The 13,129-nt window shown below is 40.6% G+C and overlaps 1 protein-coding gene across 1 annotated transcript in view; it reads left to right on the forward strand.

Annotated features, from left to right (window-relative positions):
• GALNTL6 (polypeptide N-acetylgalactosaminyltransferase-like 6) overlaps positions 1–13,129 on the forward strand; it is a 934,188-nt gene that overhangs the window by 509,505 nt on the left and 411,554 nt on the right. The gene's annotated exons all lie outside the window — the stretch shown is intronic.

Here is a 13,129-nt window from a genome sequence, read left to right on the forward strand (position 1 = left end):
CCAGAGCTGGGGTGGGGAGCAGGACGGAGCAGGCGGCTCATCCAGTGGGCATGGGGCGGGGGGAGCAAGTTCTCCACTGCTACACAGCCCTCCTCAGGGGAGGCATGGGGGGGCATGTGCCCTCTCCCCCCAGATTAGTGCATGGGGTGCATGCAAGGTGCTTCCTGGGGCTCGGGGCTCTCCTCTCTATGGCTTCCCTTGGGAGCTCCACAGCGGCCATGCATCCCCTGCCTGCCCAGCAGCAGTGGGGGTGGTGAATTGTCCCTCCCTCATGCCCCTTCCCCTCCACAGACTTACCTGCAGGGAGCCACGTGGCCTGGCTGCATTCCTGTAAATCAGCTGTCAGATCGGTATTGGCCAGTGTGGCTGGTTAATAATCAACTATGACTATTGGCCAAGAAAATCTTTATCAGTGCACCCCTAGTCTCAAGTGCTTCAAAATTTTTTTACTTTGGGTCTCAAAATATAAAATATCTTGATCCAAGATTAAGTCCAGATCTCATGTATATGTTTTTACAAGTAAATGAGTAGGGCTACTGAATTAATCCGTTTGACTACTCAAATGCATAGTTACTCACATACATAAGTGTTTTGGGGTACTGAGAATCAAAATATTGACTTAAAATAATAAAGCTAAACTAAAGCTCTGCCAAATCTGCCTTGCAGAAGGTAGGATTCTGAACAACAGCCAGCATGGCTTTGTCACAGGCAGGTTTTGTCTTACCAGCTTCATCTTCTTTTACGGTCAGGTATCTCACCACCTGGATAAGAGAGAAGAGATTGATATTGTATACTTTGACTTCCAAAAAGCCTTTGATATGCTATCCCATCATGTTCTCATGAGAAAATTGGAGGATTGTGGGCTTAACTGTGAGACAGTTAGGTGGTACAAAGCCAGTTGTGGGGTAGGACCCAGAGAGACCTAATGAATGGATCTGTGTCATCCTGGTGAGAAGTGGCCAGCAGTGTCCCACAGGGGTCAGTGCTTGGTTCAGTACTTTTCAATATCTTCATCAGTGATTTGGATGTGGGGGTGAACAGCTCATGGCCAAGTTCATGGACAACACCCAGTTACAGGGAAGTGTGGTCATGCTTGAAGATAGGCTACAGATACAGACAGGCTAGTAAGTTGGGTGAATCGGAACCAACTGAAGTTCAACATCGAGAAATGTAAAGTGCTCTACTTGGGGATGAACAACCCCCTGCACACTTACAGGCTTGGTGGCACCAAACTGACCAGCACCATGAACAAAAGGAACCTGGTGCTATATTATTAACAATAATAGACCACAGTATGAATATAAGCTAGCACTGCGATGCTGTAGCCAGCAGGGCAAATAATACTCTGGCATGCATCAATCGATGCATCTCTAACAAACAAAAGGAAGTGATTCTTCCACTCTACTCGGCATTGGTGAGACCACAGCTGGAGTACTGCGTCCAGTTCTGGGCATTGCACTTTCTCAAGCTTTACCATGTCCTTGGTAAAGTCCAAAGCAGAGCCACACTTACGATCAGAGACTTGCACAGCAAGCCATGGAAGGAAAGGCTGAAAATCTTTTCAGCCTGGAAAAGATAAAGCTGAGAGGGGACTTGGTAGCAGCTTGCTGCTACATCAGGGAAACACATAAAGGGCTCAGTGAACAACTGTTCACCAGGGCAGCCTTAGAGTAAACCAGGAGTAATGGCCACAGACTCCTGGAAGACTATTTCAGGCTCAACATTAAGAAAAACTTCTTCTCAGTTAGGGTGTCCAGACCATGGAATAAGCTCCTTCTGGAGGTGGTTTAATTTCCTACCCTGGAAATCTTCAAGAGGAGACTGGACAGTCACCTTGCTGGGGTCACCACATCTCAGCTGTCTTTCCTGCCTGTGTAGGGGGCTGGACCCAATGATCTTCTGAGATCCCTTCTAGCCTTAAAATCTATGACTCAATGAAAATTCTTTCCTGATTTTAAACCGGTGCAGCTCCATCAAAGTTAATAGACTAGTGCCATATTACTCTAGGAGAGAAGTTGGCCCAGCAATGACCTGGGCTAAGGCTCTGTGGACCCTGGTACAGTCACTTCCAGCATCCCAGGCACCTGCTGCTGCTGGCCCATGCTTCCAGCTGGCCTCTGCCACCCACCATGGAGGCTGGGCTGCTTGTAGCAGGGAGCCTGAAAGCTACTGCGCTGGTGTCCATGGAACCCTGACCTGGCTTGTCTGCAGAGGGTGCACACACGCCTTCTGAGAGACAGCAAGGAAGGGGCTGGGGCTGTGTTGCTGCAACAAGAATCGTGGTTCCTATAGTGTCTGCCCCTGGAACGCCCACATCTTTTAAGTTGAGGTTGGAGTGTTTTTGGCACTCTGCCCAAAAAATGTTGCTGACCCCTGAGCTAACATCTGAGTCTACAGTTTAGAAAGAATGTATTCTTTATTTTCCTTTTTGACTTTTATTCACTTGTTTATAAAAAATGAAGAGCTTTCTAATCTCATTTTAGAGCCAAGAGGTGCTGAAAAAAAAATTAAATATTTCCACAATATATAGTAATGTATCAGTGTAAGTAGAACAGCAATTTTATTTATTTCCTAGTTTTTTATAATATGAAATACCACAAACTAGATGAATCTTGATTTGGTATGCAAGGCGAAAATAAAACAGCTTTTCAGAACCCAAAATGGATTACTTGATATGCAAACTAGTGCTTATGTACACCATTATCTATTTTTATTAATGATCATTTGGAGATTTAAAATTCTGAAAAATTGATCCTCAATATTTTACCCAGTGTGTGTGAAGCTGTTTTCTATGGCATTTAGGTATTGTTTTGCAGTGAGACCAAATGCTGTTAATAATTCAAATTAAACTTCCTACTTTGGTAATTACTTTAGGGAAATAAACGTTACAAAGTTGGTCATATGAAAGCACTGAATTAAGACAGCACCTGTCACATTTTGCTAGTACATTGCACCAGTGTAATCTATAGTTAAGTTTATATTATGCTAACCTCAGATAAAAACCAAACTTCCTAGAGTAATTGAACATAGCAATACGCATTGCATACTCACGGCAAAATTAGCTACATTTGAGCAAAGCAAAAAGGAAGAATAGGCTTTAGATTAAATCTAAAAGGCAAGTTTAGGGAACCGTGTGGGGGTTTTTTCCTCCAATGTGGCATACAGTAAATTGATATGCAATAACCTAAAATCCTAGTTTGGTCTTAAGGGTAGTTTGGTTCCTTCCTGTGTACCTGAATGGTCTGAACATGTACTGATGTTCCCACTCTGAAGGATTTCTGTAGTCTAACAGTCTATGGAATGCTTTTCTAGAACGACTCCCTCTATCCAGGGTCATAGATTGAGGGAAGAACAGGAGTTCTAGCCAGTAGATCTCCTATTTTGCAAGTCCATTGGCTATGTTCCCAGTACAGCACAAATGCAAAGAGCAAATACAGTGCAACAACTGTGTTATGTCTTCCTCTTCATTGAGATACCCTGTCCAACTTCCTAGGAAATACATACACAAGTTTGCAAAAGTTACCTACAATGGTTTATAGGAGATTAAAGCATCTAATATCGAGGGGCTCAGTAAACTACACTGATATTTTTGCCCCTATGCTGAGTTTTTTCCACCAGTATTAATCATCCATAATCAACTTTCTCATGTTTCTTTAATTATTAGATTGTATTTGTACAGATTAGATTTTTCTCAGAAGATTCCCATATTGCTAATATAGGCAACACATTTTTTATTAGATAATGGATGGATTACTCTGTTTCTGCATTCTGTTTCCAAGTATTTTAGTACACAGATCTGCACAGCCTTCAGTCCCTGCTGAATTTTCTCCCTCCCACCCACCTTCAGAAGCTACTCAGTTTTCTTTCCTGACATTGAAAGATGGCTTGGTCTAAAGCTGTCTTGTGATGATGGACTGCAACATTTTTCACTAACAGACACAAATTGCTCCCTGGGTGTCAATAAATTATTTGGGTGTTTTCACTGGTTCTAATTGGTGCTTTTACAGCTCTCCTGCCAGATTGTCAGGTGTGATTTAAACTGACTCTAGGTCTTGAATGAAGAAAAAAAGACTGTGAAAAGCTAAAGGACGACAAAAAGGCATAACATATTCTTCATAATATCCTTAATTGTTTTCCAAGAAAATTGTGATTACTCAAAGTATCCATTTGCTTTTAAAACTCTTGCTAGAAAAGCAGTGCATTACATTTAGAACATAATGATGTATAAAGTATGCTTCAAAAGTATAATTTATTGCTGTCCAAGCAAGTTCTTACAACCCTAAACAGAGTGGGGAAAATGCTCGCTCTTGCTCTCTCATGAGTCAGGCATATATTTGGATGGTAGATTATAGATCCAATAGAATTTGCTTTTTATAACTGTGCTCACCCATCTTGGAATATGCTGCTAGATATTTTAGGACTTTGTTGCACATGAATTTAGGCAGCTCCTGGAGCTCTTAATCACTAGATTGTCCACACATTAACACCTGAAATTAGTTTAAGCACACTTTAGGCAATTTAAAATTATGCCACTCCTGAGCAGATTTATCTCTGATCTGTCACCCAGATGATGTTCCATTAACATGTGGCCAGTCTCCACAGATGATCCACCCAATGTACAGTCCTTTAGCATCCCCAAATGTAGTGTGCCCTTCCCCACCCTCCTGTTCTGTGTGGAAAAACTTTTCACTCCCTGAACTCTACTGTCCAGGGGGTGCTTCTGGCACCAAAGTAACTCCCCCTCCCACCCTCAGGGGTGCAACCCCAGAGAGACAGCCTGAAGAACACATGTCAGCTGCCCAGGTCACAGGGCATAGATGGATCCATGGATGGGTGGGGGGAGGACAAGGTAGGGGGCCTGAATTGGGTCCCCATGGACTGGGGCTTTCTTCCCAAGCCAAGGACAGTAGCTCCCCAAAAGCATCTTCCTGACTTCTTAACTGCCTTCATTTTACCACCCTTCCCCCACCTCCATTTCCTTTCCACCTCCCATTTCATTACCCACCCTTTCCCATTAACTCTCCACTTCACAGCTTTATGTTTCTGCTCTCTCACTCTAGCCTGTCTCTCCACACATCTCCACCTACAGCACGAGTACAAGCCTCAGACATGAGGAAGACTCTATCATAGTCAAAAGCTGGTCTAAGTCGATTCTAACCATGCACTTGGTACAATAAAAGTCCCCCACAGAAATCCTTGCCTCTTGCATATCTTCCTGTTGCCGACCACAATGATTTGCTTTTTATATCCAAGGGCCTCATAATGCTGGGGAAAAAGTGAATATATTATATTATTAACCGTGTTCTTGGGTGGATCTAGAATTTTGAAAAGGGAGATCCAGACAGTGAGATGTATCGTCACATATAAAACTGCGTATTTTTCCCTAGTTGAAAAGAAACTAGAAGCTTTACTAATATGATAGTGGCCTAGGACTATTAATTAGTTTAGAATCAAAGCAAAAACAAATATAACTTAATTGGAATTCTTGCAATTAATTGGAATTCTTAATTGGACTATTGCAAGAGCCATATAGTCCATATGCTCTCTGGAGCAAAGGAAGGTGCAGGTAGTTAGCACTAAAGCGGCTCCTCGCCACTGCACATGTTCCGGGGGGGGGTTATGGGGGCATGTGCCCCCCCAGATCTGTGCTTGTGGCTGGAGCAAATGTGGGCTGCCCACTGTGGGCTTGGGCACCCTGCCCTGCTGCCCTACCCTGGGGCCTCCATAGCCCGGTGGGTGGGACCCAGGGTAGCAGGGCAGAATGGAGCCAGGTGGGGAAGCTCTTGCTACTGCAAGCCCCGTGCCCTGGCAATGTGCCCCCTGCCTGTCCTGGACCAGTGAGTGGCATAACCCCATGCCACCACCCCAAGGGGCAAGGGTCACTAGCAAGGCTGAGGCAGGGGGACTACGGAGGGGAGTGAGGGGCACCAGCATGGCACAGGGGGCTGTGGGTGAGGAGTGAGGGGTACTGGCAGGTCTAGGGATATGTAAGTGGAAAGTGAGAGGCCTGACCAAGGCTGGGGGACTGTGGCTTGGGAGTGAGGGGCCTGGACCTGCATCCTGGTAAGCTAAGGGAGCAGGGGGAGCTCTGATTTTTCACGATAAAAATCCCCAAATCAAATACCAGACTACATAGGTACTTGTATGTTACTATAGTGATTGAGGCAATGGTAGGCTTCTAAATTGCTTTACAATTGTAAAAAATATCAATAAAACATTGTATTCAACTAATACTAAATCTAGTATATATAGTGGAATTTTATTTTAATCACAGATTTTGGGTTTTTTTATCAGAGAACTTGCAATCAGAGAATTTCCACATTTTTATCAGGGAAAACCAGGATCCTTGCTCATTGTCTGGCAATAAGACAAATAGCAACAGTATTAATTGCTGCGGGTTCAGATTTAATGCTTCTACTGCCCCTCTGCCACCTAATTTCTGGACCTATGGAGAGTCTTGCAGGTCCAATGATGTGGCCCTGTATTCTGGATTGAACAGGCAGGCCACTTTAGTCACCCTGGGTTTAGTTCACTTCAGTAGCTTAATATGGCATTGCCACAGTTGGTTCAAACCTCAAATATTATTGTATAGTTGCTCCCATACCACTAACTCGATAACTATCCTCTTTTATGTGGTTACAGTTAGGTCAATAAGTTATTTGTAAGAAAGCACGTAAACTGATACAAATACATCCTGGACATGAAAGGAGAGAGATTAGAGGCAAGGAATTTGATCTAATTTGGTCACAAATTTATTTTTTAAATTTATCTGGAAACTAGATAGTGGCGATATCTCATACAGTTTAGTCCTTGATTCCTTCCTTAGAAGTTTCAACCAGGTAAGAGAGCCATCATCAGAGTCCCAGTAGTTCACAGATGACTTCTACTGGATGAGGGTTAAGTGTTGGAGGAAAAAGGGGGTTGTCTCATTGCTGTACCAGGTCTAAGAAATCATAGGCCCTAAGGTGTGAATATCTGCACTGAAAGGCCTGTCATCTGCTAAACTGAACATTTCAACCTGATCTTCCCTACCTCTAGTTTCATGGGAAAGTTTAAAAAAACTATTCCACTCTGGCCAGTCTGGTAGTGAGGGAGTAACTCCATCCCAATCTAAAGAATGCAACTAGTGCAATTCCTGTGTTAGGTGGGTGGAAATTGTATTCAAGCATGGGGGAAGAAATCAGGCTTTTATCATTTCACATGATGCAGATTTTGAATTGACCCTTAGACGTATTCTGAGAGAGCTTATTCATTTTCCTAAACTAGAAACTGACAATTTGGGGTTGACATGTATACTGGCTTGACTTAAAATTGGAACAGTATAACTAGATGAAAATTTTGGCTTTCAGTTTCTTTTTTTTAAATGTAAATTTCTAGGCCATCTATTAGCATAGAAAACCTTTAAAATAAGGCCTAGATGTATCCGAGGGCACAAAATGTGAAAGACTAACACAAAGAACCTAAAAACTGTTTTGTTTGACTTGAAAATCTTGGTATTTATTTTCATGACCTGGAGTATGGGGTTGACCATTTTAAACTCTTTTTTTTTTTTAAATCTTGAAACTAAGTCTTATGCTAAAACTCCTATCTTTTGTCTGACTATATAAAATAATGGTGATATTTTTTTCCAGCCACATTTCCTATTTTACCTAGCAGGTGCTCCAGCATCTTTAAATTAAGCATACTAGAAAACATCTACAATTAGGTCTATAGAGTCCTATGCAAGTTTCCAGTAATACTTCAAAAAAGCTGGTAAAATGCTAGATATTAGACTTAAACTCCTGACAATTTCTACCCAGTGCTATTATTCACTATCTTCATTATTTATCCTCTGTTGTTATCATCTACTTTTTTTCTAATTGTCTGCTAGTTAGAATATATGTGTCTGCTTGTGACTGAATGAAATTTCAGTGCTCATGAAAGCATTGGTGTTCAGGGCAAAAAAATGTGATTTGTAAATATCACTGCATTTCACTTAATACTTCTCAGTTCTGCAGTGCAGAAACCATAGATTGTCAGTCAAATTGAATTGTCACTCTGTGTGGTGGTTTTGACATGTAGACAAATGAATTAAGCCACAAAATTCATTTCACTTTTTGAAGCCAGAGGTGAAAGGCTAGTAAATTAAACCATTCTGCTACCTAGCTCTCTCGCTTGATATTTTTGATCAGAAAGGGTGACAACCAGATGGATTTCCTAGAACTTGTTTTATTTACTAAATGAAATTTGAAAGAATAAAAATAGATGCTGGCAAACTGCTGAATTTTTTCAAAGCCCTTGGACAATGTATTGTAAATGGAATAAGAACGAATTATTCTTTTATTTTTAATGTCATAAAAAGTAGATGGTTGACCACTCACAAATAAAACACAAGTAGACTCTGAGAAGGTAAGCAGCATTATCTCAAAAAACAAAAGCAAGCCACTACAAGGAGTTGTAGTATTTGAGAATAGCCAGTGTCCCTTTTTTTCATTTTCATTTTCTTCTTCAGTGCACAAATTAGAATGGTGAACTCCAGTAGAAAGAAAGCATACTACTCCCTTACATTGCTGGCAAATAAAAAATGCTGTTTTTTACTGTCATTCTACAAACAAGTTACTGACAAGCAAGGTTTTCTACTAACATATGTTTTTATTGCTATATTTTATATAACAAAAATGTAACCTTTCCATCAGGCCCTGGTGGGCAGTAATAAGGGTCATGTTCCATTTTAGGTAACCACAATAGTAAAAAAAAAAAAAAAAAGAGTTTGGTTATCAGTAAAAAGTTTGCAGATTATCAGTAAAAAAAATTTGTTCTTGAGTTGGCAACCCTGCTTGAGCACAGCAGTGTTTTTACATCATGTTGCCACCATCCCAGGGGTCCCCTAGTCAACTCCACACCCTGATACCCTGATTGCAGCTCACATTATGAACTCCATCTCTATGTGGACTTAAGCTGCTTCTCTTCCCTTCCACCATTGCAGCTCCATCTTGGCCACATTGCCTTCCTTCCTGCACTTTTGAGTTGAGCAGCTTTTGGAGGCAGGGGATGGCCAAAGGGATTCACTGGCATCACATGGCTAGGGGTATAGGTGAACTGAGTATAGGGTGCTGAGTTCCCACTTAGATACCAGTAACACTGCTCTGTACCGTCTTTCAATGAAGCTTACTATTTCATAACTTTTTATAGATGGCTCCATTTTTTTACAGATTTTTTTTGCCTTGATTTTTATGGGCTGTCTGTAAATTTATGGACAGTCAGCAACCTGGCTCCCCTAGGACCAGGTATTTGTGCTTTCCACTATATTGAATGATACTGAAGGGGTTAATGCACATTCTGTGCGTGTGTGAATGAATGAAACTCAAATATTGTTTAGTGCTGACCAACTGTGAATTCATCCAAAAATGTTTTTTCTGTTTTAAGTATTTTATTGAACATATATTGCTAACTTCACTCAGTGTTGCCATTAGGATTATCTACACAAAATTAAACCTAATATGAACTGCAAGTCAGACACTCTTACTCCTTGTTTCCCATCCAGCACCTGAAATGAAATCCTACAGACCTACAGAAAGCAATATCTTCTCAAACACAATATCATTTTCCTATTCCTTGTCTATTTTCTTTTGTGTTGTTTGTGACAGACAGACTCTCATTACCTTTCTAATTCTTGTTGTCCCCAAAAATTATTTGTGTCATTCCCATTCCAAACTTGTGAAAAGAATTAAGGTGCAGGTAGTGTCTCTTTTTCAAAAGTGTTTCTTAGTCCTCATTCTCCTTTGTTGGCTTGCCCAGGTAGCATGTAGGCACTCCTTACAATGTGGATATTAATGTAATCTGCAAGAACACATAGCTTAACAAACATAATTTACCTTAACAAACATAGTTTCCCTCCAGTAGATGGCTCATTCTAGCACCCCCTGCTTCTGGCCTGAGCCACTGCAGGCATGGGCCTGCATTTTTGGAGTCAAAAGTGAATGTCTATTCACTTGTAAATTGGTTCAATCTACACACATTAAATTAACCTGCAAAGATTGAATCAATTCAGGCTCTGGTTTTTGGAATGTCTGTCCCTATCCCTGGGCTTTATCTTCCCTAATTCTGAATTTTGCCTATTGAGGAATGAAAGCAGTGAGCCATATTGCAAATATACAAGGGCTGATTCTAGAATTTACAAATACAGAAATTCAGAATCCAGCCAACAGAATGAAAATTTTACTTTGTCATCATACCAAGTGAAGATTGAGGGATCTCTCTGTTGCTATCAGTGTGTGTGTATGGTTCTCAGTAGTCTTTATTACCTGTGCTCATTAAAACTCTGTAAGATGGACTCTGTAAGATGCTTTCTACTCCACCTTCTCTTTTTTCCTCCTTAACAACACTATGAGGCTGCATTGTTTAACCTATATGACATGGTACAGCACCCCGCAAGTGTGCTTTTTTGGTATTATCTGCAACAATTAAAATTGATTGTTTTATGGTTGTTACACTGAATGCAATGTTTTTAAATAGTTGCTTTGAATTAGGAACACATACTATCAACTTACTTCTACAACCTTAACTCCATTGCTGAGTCATTTCAATGTGACTACATTCAGATTTACAGACTTCACTGAGAGTGAAATAAATATTACTTGACTTTTTGGCAGCTGTTTTAAATAACTCCCCTCCACCATTCCTTCCCCCTTCACATAAGATTCTTCAATATCTTTTTTATTTTTCTCCATTCCCTGTTATTGTTATTGACCTTTTTCTTTATAGCTAGACTGAGATATATTTAAACATTCTGTTATATGTGTTATTGTTTTAGTGTTATTTGCTCATTTCTGTTATTGTAGTGTTCATTCCTATGTACAAAAATGAGCCTGTTGTTTAGATTAGCAGTAGCTGACTTCTAAAATTTACCTTATGATTAGCCGTTTTCTGTACAGTGGCAAAACTGACATTGGTTTTCTTTTCTTTTTTAACTATTTGCTTGCCCTGTCCTTTTTTACAAAGTAGAATGTACTCATTATTTATATACGCATATCTATAAGCATTATATATATGCCTGTATATGTAACATTTTATAAGATCCAATCAGAAAATAAAATTCTTTATCTACAGCAACTGTTAATTTTTGTCAAAATCCTGATATTTTTTTTTTTTTTATAATCAAGGCCAAAATGTGTCTAAAGAGGTTAGTCCAAAAAAGACCTTTCTGTTTGGTGGGAGGTTGGGGGAAAGACCAACTGCATATTTTTCAACTGTTCCTTATGTGTATATATATAAAGCTATATAGGCATTCAAAATTTATCCTTTCTGTTTGTTTTCAAGCTGTGATTGCTAATTCAGTGACTTGTAGCTCACTGCAGGAGGTATTCCATAGATTTTTTTAAGGTCATTATGACCATCTGTTCTGACTTCCTACATAACTTGGGCCATAACATTTCACACAATAATTTCTGCACAAAGCACATTCATTTGTTCTTGAAGTAGAGTCCTCCTGGAGAACTTGCTTTGTTCCTTTGTAACTTGTTCCAGTGATTTGTTTTATGCATTCTAACAGGTTACATCTTATTCCTGAATCTTATTTTTCTGACTTCAGCTTCCAGTCTTTAAACGATGAAGACATCACAAATGCAGCAAAAGCACTCTGGTTAAGGAATACTGTTCTAAACCATTTGTGCACTACATAATATAATTTATATATTATTAATATTTTACAGCTGGAGGTAGGGAGTTTTGTTTTTTTTTTTTTTTTAGATACAAGTGACAATTAGGAACCAAGCTCTCGCTGATATGTAACCCTGTAAATAAAAGTGAGACAAACATCTGTTAAGAAAAAAGGTACTCCTATTTAAAATAAAATTTAAATAACTGTCATTTGACTTGCAGTATCATTCAGGTCAGTCTGAACAGTTACACATTTTCAGTAGTTGTATGAAGAAATATTATAGGCTTGGGAAGAATCAGCCTAGTTTTTGTAAAAGGAAATCGTGGCTCACCAGTCTGCTGGCCTTGGCGGGGTATCATCAAGTTTGTTAATAAGAGTGGCCTAGTTGATATAGCATATTCAGATTTTCCAAAAACTCTTGCCATGGTCCTTCAGAAGAAGTTCTTCACAAATATTTAACTGTCACATGATCAGAGAGAGAGTGGTTTCATGGATTGAAAAGTAATTAAGATAGGAAATAAAGAGTAGAACTTAATCATTTTTTCACAATATGATGATCAATGCTATGGAAAAACTTTGCTCAGTTTTTGGTTGTAGCCATGTTGGTCTAAGGCAGCAGTTGTCAACCAGGGGTACACATACCCCTGGGGGTACTTGAGATGGCCCTAGGAGCTGTGAGTGGGCAGGCAGGGACAGAGCACCACCATGCAGCATCCTGCACTGCAGTGAAGGTGCCACCTGCCTGGCTGGACGAGAGAGGTGGGGGAAGCTCACACGTGGTGGCTGTTCCCGCTCCACATCTGGCCCTCTCTAGCCCCCCCACAGCTAGATGTCCTCATCTCCCCACCCCCAGCTCAGTGGCCGGGGGTACACTGCTTCACATCCAGCCGCCAGGGGGTACAATGATGCATAAAGTATGAAAACCCCTGTCTAAGGACATAAAAAGTCAAAGTTCTTTCAGTAGATGTGATATCTTTTATTAGACCAACTGAGTAGTTGAGAAAAGTTCTTTGAAAGGTTTGAGGTGAAATCACCCTTCTTCAGGCATAGGGAGTTCTGTTGTTCTCAGAACAACAAAGACAGCAGGGAAGGGTACTTTTTTGTTTGGTTTGGAAAACAGTGTACACTGTAGGCTTCTTAAAAAATACTACTGAAAATAACAGGGATGCTAAAATTTCAGCCTGACTGGTAAAAGAAAAGGCATAATTACTTCACTTTGGTGGAAGTGATGTATTTTTAAACTTCAGCTCCTTGTTGTCGGGGAATAAAGACCCCAAGGTCACGGTGGGCCGAGGGTTCGTATACGGAACAGGCGGGATTAGCGGCGAGGAGTCTAGCGGTACGCGGAATCGCGCAGTTTAAAAAATAGTTGAATTTTATTTACTTACACTTCTGTAGTGTAGGTAGGAAGTTTGCTTCAGTTACAGTGCTACCAAAACGAACAACAGAGGGGTCTGTTGGCCCACGGGGTTCCCGAGTGAGCCCTTGCTT

The sequence above is a fragment of the Crocodylus porosus genome, unplaced genomic scaffold (genome assembly GCF_001723895.1).
Source record: "Crocodylus porosus isolate Cpor-Errol unplaced genomic scaffold, CroPor_comp1, whole genome shotgun sequence".
NCBI classification, from domain to species: domain Eukaryota; kingdom Metazoa; phylum Chordata; order Crocodylia; family Crocodylidae; genus Crocodylus; species Crocodylus porosus.